A 16,490-nucleotide genomic window follows, 5' to 3' on the forward strand; every position below is an offset into this window, starting at 1 on the left:
ATCTATGTCTAAACTATTCATGGTAAAAATTTCAGGTTATTTGGACCTGTTTTGTGTAAGTTATGGTCAAAATACTAACTGTTGCTCAAATGGTCAATTTTCAGGCTTTCAAGTCACTAATCCGGATTTGGTCATTTTTCAAGTTACATTCTAGGCAGAATTTAGGTAAGCTTCCTTCATGAAAGTTGGCACATTTTGTGCCTAGTTTCACCACCAATTGGTCTCATACCAATTGGAGTCACACACTTAAAGTTCTAAGCTAAAACATACATTGCCCTATTACACACTCCTCATCACTTACCAATTACATATTCAACACTTACCAAATTACTTCCTTCATGCCAATTCTAGTTTGTACCTCACCATTAACACATTTAACAACACATTTTGGTCATTTTGGACAGCTTGTAACCATTCTCAATATGCCCACCATAACAAAGAATTTTTCAAAGTCATTTACACCATTTAACCACATGAACATACCCCATTTACATACCCAATTCCAAACAATTATTCACATACACATGCTGCCACCATAAGCAACATAATTCAACAATATTTCATGAACTTAAATGCTTCTATCTTCTTCATGAGGTTGCCACAAGTTTACACATACCGATCAACTTCCATTTTTACTTTTCAAACTTACAAATCAAACCTTACACATGGAATTCAACTTCAATACAATTAAACATTTAAATCAACATCCAAATAACCATTTACATGTAAGGACAAGCTGTTCATGGTGAGGTTTCATGGCTGCCAAAATGCTCCATCACCAATAATTCATCAAACCTCAAATTTCTTCCATAATTCAACTACCCATAACCTTAGTTACACTTTTAATGAAACAAGAATTTAAAATAACCACTTACCTCTTTTGGACTTCTTTAAAACTCCACCAAAACTCTTCTTTCTTGCTTCCAATATGCTACCCAATATGTGTAGATAAAGTTTAGTGAAGGAAGTCTTTAATTAAAAGTTGAAAATGATGGTGATTTGAAGCTTTCTTGCAACCGTCCATGGAGGAAGAATGGTGAAGTGTGAATCGACCATGGAAGGGTGAAATGAAGAAATTAGGTGTTGAAGTAGTGAGTGTTGTCCACTTATGGTTCTTTATACCCCCATTATCTCCACTAACCATTATTTAATTAACTAAATAAATCAACTTTCAATATTTCCATTAATCACCCCTTATTTTTCTCTTATTATATTTTATACATAAGTTCATTTTTCATATTATTTACAAAGTTTAATACCACTTATTTTTAATGGACATTGAGGTCAAAAGACAACTCTAGGTGTCAAATGACCAAAATGCCCCTCTTTGGGTTGTATTCCCAATTTTTCGGTAACACTGATTTTTATGGTTTCTTGATTTTTCATTTTTCTTTGTACTAATTTATTAATTTTTCTTTGACATTTCTAATGTCATTTATACTTCAATAAATCTTTAATTATGTCTCAAAACTAAATTTCGAGGGTTCTTTACAATCGGGCACAGCTATTACTGTAGTAACTTCCGTCACGGTCACCCATTCTTTGCAGTCTTTGGCTCGTTTAACTTAGTTTCATTTCATTGCTATTATTTTTCCTTTGTTTTTCTTGTATTTCATTATTTTATGTCTCCTCACTAACAATTAAATGTAGTTCTAGGCATCCTAGCTGTCCGGACCGACACTGCTCACCAGAACAGTAGAACGGACTACCAAACATAGGGGTCTTACAGATGAAATAAATAAAAAGAAAATACAAGAAAAATCAAAGAAAAATGAAAGAGAGAAAATGAAACTAAGTTAAACGATCTGGCACCACAGCGATGGGTGACCGCACCGAGAAGGCCTTTGCCGACCCCAGGACCGTGGGGAACCCTCGAAATTAAATTTCGAGACATAATTAAAGGTTTATTGAAATATAATTGACCCTAGAAATATCAAAGAAAAATTAATAAATTATTATAAAGAAAAATAAAAAATCGAAAAAAAACAGACAAAAATCGGTGTTACCGAAAAATCGAGAATACAACCCGAAGAGGGGCATTTTGGTCATTTGACACCTAGAGTTGCCTTTTGACCTCAATGTCCATTAAAAATAAATGATATTACACTTAGAAAATGTCATGAAAAATTAAATTGTGATACATTATAAGAATAGTGAAAGAAATGGGGGGTAAACTTAGGATAATTAAAAGTTTAATTATATTAATATATATTATAAGTTAGTGGACCACTAGGGAAGTATTTAAACAACTAAATGGACATGTGTAATCCCATAATATCTTCTTCATCCTCATGACTCACTTTGGCCGAATCCCATTTCTTCCCAAAACCACCATTAACGTCCCAAGCAAAAGCTTCATATCCACCATGAATAAGCCATAGTTTTCTCAACCTCCTTCACTAAAGTTCATCCACACCTCTTGGGCAGATTATAGGGAATAAAAAGGAAGAGATTTGGTGAAGTTTAACAAGCTCAAAAAGTGGTAAGTGTCCAAATCCTCTCCCTTGCTTTAGTAAACCTTGTGTTTAGGTTAAGTTGAGTATTTTGGTGAAGAGAAATGAAGAAAATAGTGAGATATGAAATTGTCCATTTTAGGCAGCCATGAAGGTTTATTGTGTTTGAGTTTTTATTACCTCTAATGGATGGAAATTAAGGTCGATTAACTCAAATGGAAGATATAGTAAGTTAATATCCAAGGATGTGCATGTTAGTGCTTGAATTAAAGGTTTGAAAATGGGTCTTGATACTTTGATAATCTGTCATGTTTGGCAGCCTATAATACTATGAAATTGTATGCGAGTTTATGTGAATTATTGATGAAATGTGATGGTGTTAAATAGTGGGCATCATGTGTAGTTTTCATGGATGTGTATGTGAAAAATTGGTGTTAAGGTATGTTGTGTTTCGGTGGAATTGTATGTTGGACTTTAATAGTGAATTGTGTGCATTGAGCACTTGAGTTTTCTACCCAATATGCTTGCTGGAATTGTGTTTAGTATTTGTAGAAGTGCTATGAATGAATAATGAAGTCATGAGGAGAAGGAGAAATGGCAAACTGGAAGTGTAATTGTCTTGTGCAGATTGTGTGTTATTGGCAGTACCTAAATTAGGTTATAAGTGCAAAACTGTGAACTCAATTGGTATGAGGAACTAGAGACCAAATAGGCCAACTTTCATATAGAAATGTTGCCAAAATTCTGCCTAGAAACTGACCTTAAAAATGACCAAATCTGGAATGGCAACCTTGTAACCCAGATTTTTGACCATATGAACAGTAATCATTAGGATGACCATAACTCACTCAAAACAGGTCCAATTAACCTGAAATTTTTACCATGGATAGCTTAGACATAGAGCTACAATTCTTATGAAGACACCAAAGCCCAGAAATAGCTAGAACCAAGTCCAATAGCTTGAACAAATTCGGGTACCAAAACTGTCAGAACTAAAAGTGACCTAAAATTGACCAAATTTTGCACTAAAGGTGCAATCTGTCCAGCTTTAGTAAATTGACCATGTCTTGGTCTATACAACTCAGAATGACCTGAAATTTTGCACAGAGTGCAATAAGACACATAGCTACAATTTTTCTTCTTTGACCAAAAGCTAATAACCAAGAGAAATAGGACTTTAAGCTAGACCAATCTAGCACACAAAAATTGAGAATTTTGACATTTACATACAATGATGCTTGAAGCAATTTGGCAATGAATGCAAACTTGTAAAAATGGTAAATTGCACTATATTGGCAGCATATTGAATTGTAAATTATGACATATTGATGCTAGAATCAACTTATTCATATTACCTAAAAAGGTCAACATATGCATTGACTTATGAAATTACATAATAGCTAGTAAACTCTAAAAATTGAAGAATTAAACAATTAAATTACAATGTGCCCTAGTTTGCCTAGTTGACTAGTTTGGATAGTTTGGCATGCCAATAGGATTCTGACAGCTGTTCTGTAAATAGCTACATGCCATACTGTGTTTTTATGGCTTATTATGCCGCACTATGACTTTAATAGCCTACGGCTATACGTATTGTGTTATTATACTTGGCTTATCACCAGATTTATTATATGGCTTTTTAGCCACACTATTTTCACACCGAGATATACTTTGTGATCGATGGTGTGACGGCTCGAGGTACTAGGTACCCAGTGCCAGTATATTCATTTATCCAGTCTAGTCAGTGTATAGGCTACACGGGCAGTTAATTTAAGCACTATTAAATTCAAATAGCTAAATCCAGTCTACTGACATACAGCACTACCAAAATTAGCAAATATTGAAATGTTAGCAAATAAAAGTAGAATCAACAACTGTAAAGAATATCAATGTCATAAATTCATTTACTTTATTTTAGTGTATATTTCTTTATATTTGGCACCACTAAGCAAAATTGCTTAGCGCGTTGCTTTTGTAACGCGTAGGTATTGGAGACACAACTAGGGAGCCTAGCAGACCTACGACCGGGTGAGACATCAGATCTGTACAGGAGTCTAGAGTCATCTGCACTACACTGCATACATGGTAGGACTTAGGATCTTGTGTAATGATTATCAGATGTATTTTGATATTTTGTTATGTAATATGTATAGATATCATAAAACTTTAAAGTTTGTAATAAATTGTATATATATTAAACTCCTATGGATAGTGTTTTGATGAATGTAAAATATGATGGATTGTATTTTGAAATTATGAAATATTGAGACTGTGAAATAGTTGAGATTTTGATATTATCATATTGAACTATTTTTAACAGGTTTAGAAGGACTGTTTGTCCAAATTACAAACGGCACTGTGCCGAATTATGGTTAAAAATTTTGCAACACCAAATTTTATTACAAGATACAAATATAACCAACATGATATGAATTTTTACAAAAAGGCTTCTTAAATCAAATTGAGTTCAGGAAATGAGATAATCATAGAATAGGTGCTCCGGCACACCGTGTTGCACGCCTTGCTCGGCTATACTGTAAACGAGTGAGGGGTGTTACACACAAGACTGGGTTTCTCCTTGCACGACTCGTGTACTTTAGTGCAGCAACTTGCCCTGCTTTCCTTCTTTGCAAACTTGTATAATTTACTCCTATATCTTGGATTTCCTTTAGAACACCAGGAAAGATATAGAAAACATGAAATTTAGAGGAGATTAACTAATTTCACAAAAACTAAGGAAATTAACTAGAATGCATGCAATTAACTACCTATATGCCATGAAATGCAGTACAATTATGCCTAAAAATACCTATATGATACAAGTGTATCATTTACCTCTTTTCTTCGAGCTTAGAGGCAGAAGAACCAAAACTTTGAAACTTGAATATACTCTTCCACACTTCTAAATGGAAGAATTCACTGCTAGATCCATAAAAACTCAAAGGAATCTCTTCAAAGAGCTTCTTGCATGCCTTTATAGTTGAGAGAGAGAGGAAAAAAGGAAAATCCAAGTGTTTTGGGTAGGAATGAGCTAAGATCCCTTTTATACCTTCTCTATCGAGGGACTTTTGGCTGTTGAAAGTTCAACTTTTAGCTATCGAAGTTGATTCTACCTAAATGGTTGTTAAAACAAACACATAAACACAGACATAACACACATAGTATATAAAACATACCTGGAAAAGGTAAAGATATTGTTGTATCATGGAATCATGGGTTTCCCACGTACACTCTTCCATATTGTAGCGGTTCCAAAAGACCTTAATCATAGGTATCTCCTTGTTCCTCAGCTTTCTTACTTGAGTGTCTATAATCCAGATAGGTTGTTCAACATAAGAAAGATATTATGAAAATTCCATGTCTGGTTCACATATAACCTTATTTGGATCTGACACAAACTTTCTTAACATAGAAACATGGAAATCCGGATGTATCTTCTCCATTTCTGGTGGCAAAGCTAACTTATAAGACACATTTTTTGTAACACCCTCACTGTAGCAATTCTGTATATTCTACTATTTAGGTGACCGGTGTCGGTCCAGACAATTAGAACGACTGAAAAAATATTTAGACTAAAGTAAGGAGCCATAATTAACTCAAATATTAACAAGAAAAAGATAGGAAAAATTTTAAAAATAAAATACAACCAAGTTAAATAAGCCGGTGCCCTAGCGATGGGTAACCTAGTAGGAAGTTGCGGTCTTCGCAGCTAGGAGCCCTAAACCCGGGAAAAAATTCATAAAATAATTTTTGGGACTCCGAAGAAGAGTCATTGAGGTTTCTATGGCATTAGAAAGCCAATAAAAGGCTTAACAAAATTTTTCGATCGGTACAGACGATTTTGGCTCAATAAGCCAAACGGAGGGCATTTTGGTCATTTTGTCTTCAGAGATGATTTTTGACCGACTTGTCCAGTTAATTAAATAATTATTATGACATAAAATATGAATAAATATTGCTAAAACTTAAATTGAAAATGAGTATAAAAAAAAGAAAAAAAATGAATTAAATGGGAAATATGACATCACATGATGTCATTAGTTAGGTCTCACCCAATCACCTTGCAACAAGCCACTAAAAACCAATTAAATAAGACAAATTGACAAAACCAATCTGCATCTTCACCATGGGCAGCCGTAACAAGAGAAAAAGAGAAAGAGAGAAGAGAGAAACCTCCATTGGAGCACACTTCAAGCTTGTGTTCTACCCCCAAAACCATCTCAAAACCCTAGCTTTCCTTCACAAAAATTCATCCTCACACCTAGAGCAAACTTTGGACAGTAAAAAGAAAGGAAGAAAGTGAAGTTTTGAAGTCTTAGAAGTGACTCCATTCAAGGTTAGTGCTAAATCTCTTACTTTTCTCCTTATATTTTTTATTTGAATTTTGAGTTAAATTAGAAAATGGAGAAAATTTGAAGAAAATATACATGTTAGGAACATTCTAATTTTTGGCAGCCATGGGGGAAGGTTGAGAATTGTTGATTTGATTGAATTAAGTTGCTTGGGAATGATGTTTGATAACCATATTAGAGTTAGATGTTGATTTATGTATGTTAGATGAAGTGATGGATTGTTAGGGTTAGGGTTTGTGATAAATTAAGGTTTATTGTATTTTAATGTTAAGTGGAGTTTTAATGGTAAATTAATGACCATTTGGCTGAGTATAATGAGGAATTAAAGTGAATTGTGCCCTGAGAATTGAGGTTGGGTGTGCTGCCTTGAGTGGCCCTGCAGGTCTGCATGTGAGTCCAGTATGTTTGGGCAGCTATAACTTGAGTTATGTAGGTTCAATTGGTGCAATGCCAATTGGAAATGAAACTAGACATATAATGGAACAACTTTGGTGAAGAAACCCTGCCCAGAAAACCAAATCAAGTTGACCTAAAAATTACCCTAATCCGGGTGACCAACATGCTATCCCTGGAAAATGACCAAATGAACAGTGTTTATTCAAATTGTCATAACACAGTGTAGAAATGTTTAATTGATCTGAAAGCTTACCAGTAGAAAGCTGAGACATAGACCTACAACTTTCATGAAGAACACAAACTCAAATTCTGAACCTAACCAATTCAAATTGCTAGTCCAAGTTAGGACGCCAAATCTGGCAGAACCGAATTGCCCAGAAATTCTGGGTACAAGTCACTCCGGCCAGTTATGGTAAAATGACCATAACTTAAGCTATAAAACTCCAAATGGAGTGATTCAAAAAGGGAATTAAAGAAGACACAATAAGGAACAACTTTGATGAAGAAAATTTAGCCCAGTTTCCACTGTAAAATTGTCCAATGGAATAGTAAACTTAAATAATCAAAACTGAAAATTTAGCAATACATCTAGGGGACTTTAAATTGCAATTGACAATTAATACTAGCAAATGTAAAACTCAAAATGTGGGATCTTGGTGTAATTAGAATTAACATATCCATTAAGTATGAAAAAATCAACATTTTGGTTGACTAGTAAGGTGAATAGTAATCAAAATGATTAGCAAACTAAGATGAAGACCTAGAACCAATTCTAAGCTTAAATGCTTAATTGTATGACAAATGTGGACTATGCATCCTAGTCAAAATTGTTAAAGGGAAATTAAGGCCATAAATTTGAAATCCATAAAATGTTCATGGATTGCTTGAAACATGAAAAGTAAGTCATGTAATTGATGTGAATAGATAGTTAGGGCTTATATGCCCATCACAAATAGAATTCATAAAATGTTAGTAATTCAACTTGAAATATAAAATTTGTAATTACATAAGTAGATTTTTGAATGTATAAATGAGAAAGGAAAAATGTTTTGAATACAATGGTACATGTAAACCATTGTTTTGAATTGTGATCAATATGAATGACATAATGAATAAATAAATAAATCATATTAATATATGAATGAGACATTAGTTCTCATTATTGTAGAACGGAAAAGTACTTTGAGTACAATGGTATAAAAGGATAATTGATGTGAATTGTGATCATATAAATAATCAAATGAATGTATAAATTATAACTGAAATTTATTATGAAATAATGAAGTCATAAAACACAATTTATTAATATTTAATGATATTATGTGCCATTGTATTGCCTAGACATGTGTGTCAGATTGGATAGATTGGCATGCCAATAGGGTATTGTTTTAGCAGTACTGTGAAAGGCTTTATGCCTGTATTCATGGCTTTATGCCCGTATTCATGGCTTTATGCCCGCATCCATGGCTTTATGCCCGCACTCATGGCTTTATGCCCGCACTCATAGCTTAATGCCCGATTATGTGTTATCATAGCTTTTTAGCCATACTGACTGCATACCTGGTTAACGTTCTGCGTCCCATAGTATGACCGTCCGAGGCACCGCGGTGTCCAGTGCCAATGACCCGTTGTCTAGTTTAGTAAGCTTATCATAGTTTACTTGGGTAGTCTAATTTATTAAAATAAATTATGAATATTAGTAATTAAAAATGCTAGAAAGTAAATAAATGAGAAGTTCTGAAATAAATTAGATTAGCTCTGAAAATTTGTTCCTTAGAATGATTTGAAGTAAATTAAACTAGTTCTAAAAATTTTAAATATTACGAAATGATTGTAAACAACTTAGAAAGTATCGAGGAAGTGATAAAAAGACTAGTAGAAGAATTATAAATTAAATAACATTACAAATATGACTTTCATAAGAATATAAGTATAAGTATAAATTTTAGATTTATTTGTACATTATATAAATGATTATTGTAAACTTATGAAAGAAGTTATTCTAGAGAGCAACATAAATGATGAAAGATATATTATATGGAAAATTTTATATGAACCCAGTAAGATTCTTGAGTATAGAAAATATGCTCTAATTATTTTTACTTGTTATATTTTTTCCTTGTTATATTATTGCACCACTAAGCAGCAATGCTTAGCGCGATGGATTTGTTTCCTCGCACAGGTACTGAAGTTAAAGCCCAACGAATACCAAACAGAGATTTTAGAGTTCTGATCTGTAGAGTGTTCAAGGTTGTCACCTCCTCAGCAATGCATGTAGATAGGGCCCATATAGATCATATTATGTATTTTGTACATTATAATTAGTTATTATTTGTAATGTAAACTATGAATTGTATGTTGAAATATAGATTATGAAACTGTAATTAATTTGTAGATCATGTAAATTATGAAATTATGTAATTATTTTGTAAATTATGTAAATTAAGAAAATTTGAAAATTTTGCTTATGTAATTTGAGAATGTTTACATATGAATTGAGTATGAATATGATGAGCATGAATGATATTTTTATTGTAAAATATTATTGAAAATTTCAAGCAGGAGAATAGTAAAATACGTCAACTGATAATAAAATAGGGAAAACTCCGTTGGTTTCTCTCTGGAAAAATAATTGATATTAAAATATAACGAGATCAAATTATTAAAATAATAAAGTAAGACAAGATAGGGTGCTCCGACACCGAATGTAGCACGCCTTGCTTGGCTACACTGTAGTTCGGTGAGGGGTGTTACATTTTTTACCTTTGCAGCACTTCATAGAGTCCAATATACCTTAGAGCTAGCTTGCATCTTTTTCCAAACCAGATGACACCTTTCATTGGAGATACCTTCAGAAGCACCATGTCTCCCTCCTGAAAAACCACTTCTTTCCTGTAGAGATCTATATAACTTTTCTATCTACTGGCTATTGTCTTTAACCTTACCCTAATTAAGGGCATGGCTTGATTGGTGACTTCCACCAAATCCATTCCCACTAAGGCTCTTTCTCCAACTTCCTCCCAACACACAGGAGACTTACACTTCCTCCCATATAGAGCTTTATATGGTGCCATTCTGATGCTAGAGTGATAATTATTATTGTATGCAAACTCAGCTAGGGGAAGGTACTTTTTCCATAATCCACCAAAGTCAAGTACACACACTCTTAGCATATCCTCCAAAGTTTGTATGGTCCTTTTCTGACTGTCCATCTGTTTGAGGATGAAAAGCCATGTTGAAGTCTAACCTGGTGCACAATTCATTTTGAAGACAGCACCAAAACCTTGATGTGAACTACGATCCTCTATCATAGTCTATTATCACTAGAGCTCCATGTAACCTTATTATCTCCGCCACGTACACTTGAACTAACTTATCCATAGAGTAGTTAGCTCTAACATGAATGAAGTGAGAAATCTTGGATAACTTATCCATCATAACCCATATCGAGCTATGTCTATTGGAGGTGACTAGTAACCCCATAACAAAATCCAGGGCCATATTTTGTCATTTCCATTCTAGAGTGGGTAATGGGTTGAGCATTCTTGCTGCCTTCTGATGCTCTAGCTTCACTCTTTGACAAACCTCATAAGTAGTCACAAACTGTGTAATCTCCTTTTCATTAAAGGCCACTAATACACCTTCTTTAAGTCCTAATACATTTTGGTGGCTCCAGGATGCACATTATACTTAGCATTATAAGCTTCCCTTATAATGTCTCCTTTGAGTTGGATGTCATTTGGTACGCACAACCTGTTGCCTTACCTTAACACTCTTTTTCCATTGAAACGAAGCTCACCGATCTTACTTTTTTGTATTGCTTCTACTATCTTCACCAACTCAAGGTCTTCATGCTATTTCTCTGCTAGTTGCCTTAGGTACACTGGTGTTACCTTCATCTAAGCTCTCTAGGTGCCCTTGGGTGATAATTCCAACTGCAACCCTTCTCTAATTAGCTGGTGCAACTCCTTCAAAATGGGTCATCTTTCTATATATATATGTATTAGTAATATGCCTTAGAGCATATCATCTATTTGTATCTTGTAAATAATTATTTATTAATAAAAAGGCAATTATTCTTTTTTGTTTATAAAAACTATTTATATGTAATAGAAAAGGTCCTTTAACACTTGATTTGATGTTCTATTCTTAAGATCTTAAGAATATGAGTGACAGTACATGCTTACATAAGTATTATAAATATGGTTTGCAATCTAGGATACTTCATAAGGGACATGACTTATCCGGAAAGGTTGTCATTCATGTTTGTGTCCATGGATTAGTATGAGATGCTAATGAAATAGAATGGTAAGTCTCACACCATATAACCAACATGGTGGGCACTCATATGATGAGTAGGCCAAACCAATGATGCTTATGACATGCACATGGAGTTTATTCTTATCAATATAATGTCATAAAGGTCATGTGTAACATCCTCAAATAATCTACCCTAAAAGGCTAACCATAAAAATATGGCATAATTAATTATGTGGAATTTAGAACTTAATTATGGAGACTAAATCGAATAAGTTAGAAAGATGAGGAGAAAATTAGGAAAGAATGGACCAAGGGACTTGCTTGAAATAATTAATAAATTAAGGGTAAATAAATGATGGAAGGAGTGACTTGAATAAATTAATAAGTTGAGGTAAATGATAAAATGGTGACTTGAATAAATTAATAAGTTGAGGGGAAATTATAAAAGACAAATTGACTAACCAATAGGAAGTTGACAACTCATTAAACAAAAAACAAAAGAATTCTCAACATAAATCTCCATACCAAGCTAGTCGGCCAACATACTCATCCATTTCCCTTTTCTTTTACTCTTCTTCCATAGCTAATTCTCTCAAAAATGTCACACCTTACCCTTCTGTAAGGCATAACATGATCCCGTAGAATACCTAATTAACTACCAAACTTCACCTATCGATAACTCATTAAGTACCCTATAAGGGATTTTAAAATCATTTTCTTACTTTTTAGAAGTGGTGAGCATTTTTTAATAGGTATTAAAACATTTAAGTAAAGTTTATCAACTAGTTAAAATTTTTGTCCCTTTTTATTTTTTCGCAAATTTTAGAAAAATTTCAGCAGAGTGCCGCTTGTATTTTGATAAAACAGTTCTTCAAATACCTGAAAAAAATACTTCCAATGATTTATCTCATCAACTCAACCTCCATCACAACAAATTTCAACATCATTTCTCAACTTCCAAAAATTCAAATCCATAATTTCCAATTCAAAGATTATCCAAAATAATACTAAGTAATTTCATTCAAATTAAAACAAAATACTTTCATTCATATTACATTACAGTTAAAACAAATTACATTCATCCAAAATTTGCATTAGAAAAATCCAAACTAATATTATTACAAACTTTATACAACTGCTCACGACCATTTTCTACATTTACATACATCAAAATAATTTTTACAATCAGGGTATAAAATATACCCGATAAAACTTTAGGGAAGATGGCTCCACAATTCTTAGCAGCTCACTCTGCTGCTCCTCTAGTCTTTATATCTGTGATAACAATAACAGCCATCGCTGAGTAATATGACTCAGTGGTGCACAACATAATAAAATAATTTTTATGCAGAATTTAAATCATACTTATTCACAAATTTAGCTAAACATGATATGTAAATTCAAAACATGATTTATAAAATTTTAATCCAAATAATTTCATTTCCAAAGTCTCAAAACAAATTTCATAAAAACACAGTTATTTCATGCCATTCAAAACAATAATCATCTCAATAGCCAGAGGCTTATGAGAAGTCACATCACAAGGCTAGCTAGCTCAAATATATGGGAACCCATTCTTTTTCTTCTTCTACTGGTACACACCTCAACACTTGAGCCAGAGATGGAATCAAAATTCGAAACTAATTTCCCCCACTATTCGTGCTAGTGAGGTATTCAAATATGTGGTCATGACATTGTAGTTTCAAAACTATCTTAACAATTTACTAAACATTTATTGTCATTTCAAACACAAACAATAAATCTTTCAACAATTTAAATCAAAGCATAATAAACATTTCAATCCAATTGTGTAACATCCTCACTTTAGCTAGTATGTACAGTCTACTGCTCCAGTGACCAATGTCGGTCCAGGCAGCTAGAATGTTTGAAATTTTAAATAGACTAGAGTGAGGAGTTATAAAGAAACTAAATAATGCTCATAACAATCAAGGAAAATTTTTAGAAATGAAATACACTAAGGTTAAACGAGCCGAAACCCCAATGATGAGTAACCCGAAGGGGAAGTGACGGTGAAGGCCGTTAGCACACCTAGACTTAGGAAAAAATTATAAAATAATTATTGGAACTCCAAAGAAGGGTCATTGAGGTTCTTATGGCATTAAAATACCAAGGAAATGCTTAGAAAAATTTTTCTATCGGTACACACAATTTTGGCTCGTTAAGCCAAACGGAGGGCATTTTGGTCATTTCGTCTTCAGAGATGATTTTTGGCCAACTCCTCTAGTTAAAAAAATAATTTATATGACATAAAATATGAATAAATATTTTTAAAAATTTAATTGAAATTAAATAGACAAGAAAAGAATAAAAAATAAAAGAAATTAGAATTTTGACATCATAATGATGTCATTAAAATTCTCCCAACCAAGCCAATGTTGTCACATGGCATAAGTTTATTTAAAAAGACTAAATGGGCAGAAAAATGAAGAAAAAAAATCAAAACTCTCTCTACCCTTCTTCCTTGCTGTCACCCTTCCCTCCATGGCCACCATTAGCAAGCTTTTTAAAGCTTGATTTTCATGGCTTTTATCCAACTAAACCCTATATTTCCAATACAAAAAAGTGTTCTTACATCTTGGTGAGTCTTTTGGGAGCAAAAAGAAAAGAAAAAGAAGAATCCTAGCAAGTTGGAAATTTCACTCCATTAGAGGTTTGTGACCTAACCTTGATTTTCACTTCAAATTCATGTTAAAGGACTACGAATGAGTGCAAATTACAAAGAAATTTATTAAATACCATTTGTATGCCATCCCATAATTTCAGCAGCCTTGGTTGGGGTAAGATTGTAATGATTTTTATACAGTTAAAATAATAGTATGGCTTCCCTCAATATGCATCTCTTAAGTGGAGTGATGAAATACAAATGATAATGCATGGTTGTGATGTTTGAGTTAGGGTTTGGGATGAAAATAAGACTTTGATCATGTGATGATGAAAGTAGGTTTTAATGGTCAATTAGTGACCATTTGGTTTTGTTTGAATCAAAAAATGAAGTGGGTTGTGCAGTGGGATTTAAGTTTGGTGTGGCTGTCCTTGGTGACCTGCAGGACTGGGCATGAGTCCAGCAGGTTTGGGCAGCAATAACTGGAGTTGTAGAGATTCAATTAGTGTAAGGCAATTAGACATAAAACTAGACACATAATAGCACAACTTTGGTGAAGAAACCATGCCCAGAAAACCAAACCAAGTTGACCAAAAGATTGCCCTAATCCGGGTAACCTGCATTCTGCCTGGGCAAAATGACCAAATGAATAGTGTTTAGTTATTTTGCCATAACTCAGTGTAGAAAGGTCCAATTGACCTGAAATTTTACCAGCAATAAGCTGAGATATAGGCCTACAACTTTCATGGAGAAACCTAATCCAAATTATGACCATAACATATTCAACAAGTGACCTGAAATCATTGCTCCTAATACTGTAGATTTGGTCAGTCCAGAAATTCTGGAAAAATTATAATCCGACCAGTTGTGGTTTTTGGGCCATAACTTGAGCTACAAAACTCCAAATGGAGTGATTCAATAAAGGAAATGTAACTAGACAAAATAAGGAATAACTTTCATGTTGATATTTTGCCAAATTCCCACTGCAAAAATGACTAATGGAACAGTAAACAGAAAGCTTGAAAACTGAAAATTTTGTACAATTAACATTAAGCTTAGAAATGGTATTGGCAACCAATACCAACAATTTTAGAATGGAAAATGTCGTATGTTGGGAGTATTAAAACCAATGTACCTATTGTCCATGTAAAAGTCAACATTTTGTTGACTAATAAATTGAATAGTAACACTAAAACTTGAATTTCAAGAATTGTAAAACTTAAAAGTGTAATATGCCCTAGTATACCTAGCACTATTGGCCTGGATAGGTTGGCATGCCAATAGGGTTCTGTTAGCAGTACTGCATATGGCTTCATGCCATTCTGTGTTTAATGGCCTCCCATACCATTCTGTGGTAAAATAGCCTTTGGCTATGGTAATTGAGTTATTATACTTGAATTACATCCTTGATGATTATTACAGCTTATTAGCTATTCTGTTGCACACCGGGAGACACAATGTGACCGATCGTGTGATGGTTCGAGGTACTTAGTACCCAGTGCCAGTTTACCCGTTTATCCAGTCCAGTCGACTAGTATGGGTTACTCGGGCAATGATAATGAATCTTATAAATTTATAATGAAATTATACTGCAATAAATACTAGGAATTAAGTCTACAAAAAAAAATGTAAACATACATTCTGCATATTTACTTTATTTTAGTTACTTTATTTTATTTTATATTGTCACCACTAAGCAGAATTGCTTAGCGTGTCGCTTTTGCCACGCGCAGGTACTGGAGACATAGCTGGGGAGCCCAGCAGACATCAGACTGGGTGAACTTTCAGAGCTACATATTGAGTCCAAAGTCACCTCACATCTGCAGTGCACTTGGTAGGACATTAGGACTTTGGGTGGCATTTTGTATTTTGCATTTTGTATTAGTTTTGGGTTGTAACTATAAACTCTTGAAATTATGTGATAATGTAAAGATTTGAAATTTTATGTTATTGAAATTTTCTGTATATTAAGTTGAAAAATGAAATGTTGAGAAATATTTATGAATGTGATTCAAGTGATGATGTAAATAGAAAAATTCTGAAAATAGTAGTGAGATTTTGAAATTGAGTTGAGATGTGTGTATAATGAAGTTCTGGATTTAGAAATTATATTGGAAGTGTCTTTTAAATAGGTTCAGAAGAACTGTTTTTCCAATTTATAGCCGGCACTGTACCGGATTTTCTATAAAAATTGCAAAAAAATTCAGATTTATCAAAAATTGTAAATAAATGAATTAAAAGGGATAAATTATAATGGAAATATGAATTGGGGCTCCGGCACACTAAGTGGCATATCTTGCTTAGCTACACTGTAGACGAGTAAGGGGTGTCACATTTAGTGGTATCAGAGCATCGGTTTAGGCGTTTCTAAGCCTAGATAGAGTGCATACCATTGCATTGCATTTG

The sequence above is a fragment of the Hevea brasiliensis genome, unplaced genomic scaffold (assembly GCF_030052815.1).
Source record: "Hevea brasiliensis isolate MT/VB/25A 57/8 unplaced genomic scaffold, ASM3005281v1 Scaf18, whole genome shotgun sequence".
Classification (NCBI taxonomy): domain Eukaryota; kingdom Viridiplantae; phylum Streptophyta; class Magnoliopsida; order Malpighiales; family Euphorbiaceae; genus Hevea; species Hevea brasiliensis.